Raw genomic sequence first — 6,000 nt, 5'->3', positions numbered from 1 at the left:
TTTTGTGGTGCTGACATTTTCTTTGTTCCCCTTACTCTCCCGTGCTGAGTTCCTTTTGTTTATGGATTTTTTTTCCATTTCTTTTGTTTTTGTAGGTTTTGTTTTTCCTGATACTTTATGTTTTTCTTCTTTATTTTGATGAGTAGGTTTGTTAACTTTCTTTGTGGTTACCTTGAAATTTACCCTTATCTTCCTAGATTTGAACCAGTCTATTATTACTTGATATCTCTTGACTTCCTCTCCATTAGAGGGTTCTACACCTACACCATTTATTCCCTCTTTTGTTGTTCTAATGCCGTTGTCATTTACAGATTGATCTCTCTGGTTCCCTTTTGTAATTCTTTTGGTTTTGTATAGTCCTTAAGTGTTCATTTCCTAGCTTGGTATCTGGCTAGTACAATCCTGTGTCCTATATTCAGCCTCTGGTCTGATATTGTTTGTTCTCAGATCAAAGGACTTCCTTTAATAAGTCTTGTAACTTTGGTTTGCTTTTTACATAGTCCCTTAATTTCTGTTTATCTGGAAATGACCTAATTCACCATCACATTTGAACGAGAGTTTTGCAGGATATATTATTCTTGCCTGGCAATTTTTTTCTTTCAAGGTTTTATATATGTCATCCTGTTGCCTTCTTGCCTGCATGGCTTCTGTCAAATAATCCAAGCTTAGTCTTATTGTTTCTCCTCCGTATGTGACTTCTTGTTTTCCTCGAGCTGCTCCCAGGACTGTTTGTCTTTGGTTTTAGTGAGTGTGATCATGATATGCCTTGTTGATTTTCTTTTGGGGTCTATCCTATATAGGGTTCGTTGAGCTTCTTGGATGACCAGCTTTTCGTCTTTCATGATATTGGGGAAGTTTTCTGTCAGCAATTCTTCAATGATCCTCTCTGTGTTTTCTGTTTTCTCCCCCTGTTCTGGAACTCCAATAACTCGCAAATTTTTGCTTTTGCTTGTATCCCACATAATTCTCAGGGTTTCTTCATTTTTCTTTGTTCTTTTTTCTGATTTTGCCTCAAACAGGATTGTATCCAAGTGTTTGTCTTCAATTTTGCTGATCCTATCTTCCATCATTTCAAACCTGCTCCTCAGTCCTTCTATGACACTGTCCATTTCTGAAATCTTGTTGTTTATCTTTTGGACTTCTAATTGTTGTTTTTGTATGATTTCTGGTTGTGAATTTATTTTAGCATTTTGATCCTGTATTATTTTCTTGAATCTTTCATTTTTTTGTCTGTATTTTCCATGAATTTGTCTGCTTTTCCCATGAATTTGTATATTTTTTTCCTCATTTTTGTCTGTTTTTTGCTTCAACTCTTGGATAATTCTGAATATTAGAGATTTGAATTCCCTATCAGTTAGGTCTAGTGCCTTTTCTTCTACTGGAAGGTCATCTGTTGTTTTATTTTGGACAACTACTGGAACCATCCTGTCCTGTTTTTGTAAATGTTTTGATATTGTCTGCTGTCTTTGGGACATTCAGTGGTTATTTTTCTCATTTGTTGATTGTAGGATTTGTTTGTTTTGTCCTCCTTTTTTGTTTTATTTGGTTATGTGTGAGCAGGCGGGCTGTGCGTTCTTTGTTGTTTGCTCGTCTGTAGGTGCAATACTTTCCACCTCCTTCTCCAATGGGCAGGGTCAGTCACTCACGTATGGTACAGCAGGGCAGGTCCAGCTGAAGGGGAGTTTCTGGGATAGGTTTTTTGTGGTATGTACCAGGGCTGACAGTGTGGACTGGGAATCAGTGCAGGGCAGGTTCCAGTAGGCTGTGCCTATGCTGCTTGGGAGTGTGACGCTGAGCGCACGGTGCAGGTAGGCAGGAAGGAGGGGGTAGATTGTGATGTGTGGAGCTAAGATGAGTATGAGAAAGATGAGAGAGAGGAGAGAGGAACAGGAGCCAGAAACATACACAGAAACAAAAAAGAGTGCTAAGCGAGCTTGCTATTGGAGTGGAGAGATGAGAGACTGAGACATGGGGAAAAACAAAAACAAAAAAAAAAGAAAAAGGGTAAAAGAAAAAAAAATAAATCGAGAGACTGGAAATGAAGAAAGACAAACAAGGAATAAGAGACAGAAGAAAACTAAACAGAGAAATAAAAAAACCAAAAACAAACAAAAAACCAAAAAGAAAGAAAAAAAAAAAAACAAGAAATTCCCCCAGGGATGTCCCTGTGGGTCTGTGCAGAGTAAGGGACTATCTTCCAAGCCACCCAGTACTGCCTGGCTAGAAGGGGCTCCCAAGCCGAGAAAAGAAAAAGAAAACAAACAAATCAAAACAGAACAAATCATAGCAAAGAAACAAAGAAACAAAAAAGCCCTGGGGGTCCCACCAGCATGGCGGCATGGGCTGGGAAGCAATTTCACAGTTGAGCAGTGTTTCACAGCCTTTAAGGAAGGAGCAAAGATGGTGCACAGAGCCAAGTATTTGAGAGAAAGGAGGGGGAGGAGGTAAGAGGCAAGGAAGAAATCTAAAGAAGCAGAAAAAAGCAACACCCGCAGCCAACAAATGGCACTCAGGGAGCTGGCCAGTGCCGGCGGGTGGAATCCAAGCAGCCCTGTGGGGAAGCTCATGCTTCACGGCCAAAGGACTGTGGCTGCAGGAAGCAGAGGAGGCTAAGTGGGAGTGAAGAAGGGTGGGGGATGGGAAAGCCTATATCGTGGGTTACTGGTTGTTCTGTCTCCGCTGGAAGCTCTGTGAATCTGCTATCTTGTACCTCCTGTTTGCTGATCTCCGATAGGAGTCCAAGATGGCGGATCCGTGCTGCGGTAGCTGATAGGGGACCTCTGCACGTAACTCTCCTTGCGCTGTATTCTTGGTCAGTTTCTTATTCCATTTGGTGCTTGGCTGAGTTCTTTATCTCTTTATTTGATGCTTATGGTTTCAGGACTGATGTGTGTACTCTGTTTGACTTAGCTTTTCTGATCTTTGCTGTGGAGGGATGGCGTGGTTCTTCTGACTATAGCACCATGTTGCCCGGAAGTCCTTATTTACAGTCTTGCCTGCCAATCTTGGGATTCATTGATCTTCACAGCCTGTGAGCAAGAGCCCTGCTCTCTGACCTGCTGATCTTGGGTTTGCCAGCCACTGTGTCTACATGAATCAGAAGAAGCCTCTATCCTGACCCTGGACTTAGAACATTCCAGCCTTTAGAACCACGTAAGCCATTCCCTTGATATAACTGTCTCTCTCTCTATGTATTTATTGCTTTACTGGTTTTGCTTCTCTAGAGAGCCCAGCCTAGGACAGTCTTCTACATCCCTGTCTACCTGGCTCCCACGTCCCACCATTACTATTGTTCCTCCAGCACAAATGGTAAATTCTAGACATTATTTCTAGAGCTACCATCTACAACACCCTCTTATAACTGGGAGAAAAGGTAGAGTGAGGCAAAGGATGCAGGCCAAACTCTAGCTAATACTTTCAATTAGTTATGAAGCAAATGTTTACTATGTATCTTCATGTGCCAGGCACAAGACTAGGCACAGGGACTTAAAGATTTTGGAAACTTTTGAAGGCATCAAATGGAGGTGATATGGAGGACGTAAGCAGATTCTTATAATACAGAGTGGTGGGTGCAGGAATAAAAAATTTGCACATGTGCTGTGACAGCACAGCATGGGAGCAGTTCATCCAGCCTAAGTATTGTGAAAGTCTTTGCAGGGATGAGAGCCAGCGGCCCCTGAGCTGGTCTTGAATCATGAGGGGAGGGATGGGAGCGGCATATCGGAGGGACCAGCATGACCAAAAGTGGAAATGATAAAGACATGTTAAAAATAAGTGACAAATAGTCCAGGATGGTTTGGAGCAGGGTGGGGTGGGTGGGAATTGGCACTGTCTCAGAGAGGGATGACTGGGAGCTTGTACTAGGAGGGCTGCCCTGGGAGCTTTTGCTCCTCTCACAACCCTCCCTCCACCCTCATTTCTGCATTTCCCTCTATTCCTCCTCCTCCAGGCATCTTATTTGCAGAATCAGATTCTTCCCTATATTACTAGGGACAGGGGGAGGGGGCAGGGAGAGATGAGAAGAGCATGCTAATGGGGCTGAGGAAATAGCAAGAATAAACTTCACTCACTTGGCTATTTTATCAAAGGCTGCCTCTGAATACATGTGCAAAATATTATGCCAATCATGGGATGTGCCAAAGGTCCCAGCTGCAGAATAGGCCAGCTGGGTGCTGGCCAAAGCTTTGTCACAGAGTGCTGGGATCCCCTGACCATACATCTCCTGTGGCTCATTGTCTGCTGCTCTTGGAATCCTCTCTATACTCGATTCTCCTCCTCTTAGCCAAGACTATCAACTCTTAGTAAAAAAAATTAACTTCTATAAAGACTGAGGAGGCAGGAACTAAGCAGCCACTTTTCCTGGAGTACAAATAGGGGAGAGAGAGTTTAAAATATTTTTATCCCGTTGAGGGACACTTATCAATGTTCCTGCCTTAGATGGATCTTTGAACAGTTTTTATTGTCTTACATGATTTTCTGCCTTCACATGTGCTGATCCCTTGGATTGCAAATTGGGTGCCTACTCTCCCTCTCTCCTGGTAGTCTCATCTAGAAAACTCCTACTTGTATTTCAAAATCCAGTTCAAAAGTCACCTCCATAGTGAAGCCTCCCCTGACTCCCTCAGGGAAGCTAATTGTTCTCTCTTTAGTGGTCCTTTAGCAGCTATTTGAAACTTTGTTTTAACATCTAACACATTGATTGTAATTCTGTGTAATTGTATTTCCTTCATTCCAATCTAAATTCCTCTGAGACGTCTTTGTTTCTACAGACACATAATAAGTGTTCTGTAAAAGCTGAAAGAATAAAAAGGAATGAAAGCCAAAGAAAACATGTAAAAATTTTATATATGGAACAAACTTCCAACTGACAATTTATTGAAAATACAGAGTACAGAAAAAGATGTTAAAGGCCATCCCAGGATACAATCAACAAAGTCTTGAGGAGGGAAACTTTTTAGGATTAACAACCCATTTTCTTGAAAATAAGTTGCAAGAGGGAAAAAAAAGAGATATGGAGGAGGATCTGTAATTTAAAAGAGACAGAAGATATAGCAATCAATTGGCAAACATGGATTTTACTTGGATTCTGATTTTTTTAAATGAATTATGACATTTATGAGATAACTGGAAATTTGAACACTGGCAGGTTATTTTGATGACATTGTTGTTAGGTGCTGCCAAGTAAGTTCTGACTCATAGTGATCCCATGTACAACAGAACAAAACACTGCCCAGTCCTGTGCCATCCTCACAATCGTTGCTATGTTTGAGCCCATTGTTACAGCTACTGTGTCAGTCCATCTCATTGAGGGTCTTCCTCTTTTTCACTGACTCTCTGCTTTACCTAGTATAATGTCCTTCTCCAGAGACTCCTGATAAGAACTGGTTAGTTGTTTTAGGTGTGATAATGGTATTATGATTATTTGAAAACGAGAGTAATTATATTTTAAAGATAAGTATTGAAATGTTTGTAGATAAAAATGATAGACTATCTGGAGTTTACTTCAAAATAATATGGGAGGGAGGATATGTGTAAGAGTATAAATAGGGCAGGGTTGGCCATGGGGTTGCTGGTTTTTGGGGCTGAGTGAGGGTTACATAAAGAATTATTATATATGCATTTTTATGTATGCTTGAAATTCTCCACAATAAAAAGTTAAAAAACTTAAACATTTAGCATTCATATTTTGTGATCTAGTAACTATTTTAATAATGGTATTAAAATGATTACTCCTCACCTCAATGTGAAAAAAATTTAAAGTTTAATGTATGTGTATGTGTATTATGAAATATTTGTGCTAAAATATTTTCCAAATGAATATCTTCAGTTTAAAAAAATAAGTGAAGCCTATCAGAATGTAGAGTTTTTATATTTAGAAGTTCACTCTCTTAACCACTTCTTAGTAAACACATCTGTTTTTCAAAGTGACATACTATATAATCTATCAACTAGCAAGCTATAGTATTTTTATATTATTACTGGTTGCAGACAGTTATTAGG

Source organism: Trichechus manatus, unplaced genomic scaffold, assembly GCF_000243295.1.
Source record: "Trichechus manatus latirostris isolate Lorelei unplaced genomic scaffold, TriManLat1.0 scaffold00075, whole genome shotgun sequence".
Taxonomy (NCBI): Eukaryota; Metazoa; Chordata; class Mammalia; order Sirenia; family Trichechidae; genus Trichechus; species Trichechus manatus.
The sequence above is the reverse complement of the archived record's forward strand: the minus strand, read 5'-3'. Positions refer to the sequence as shown.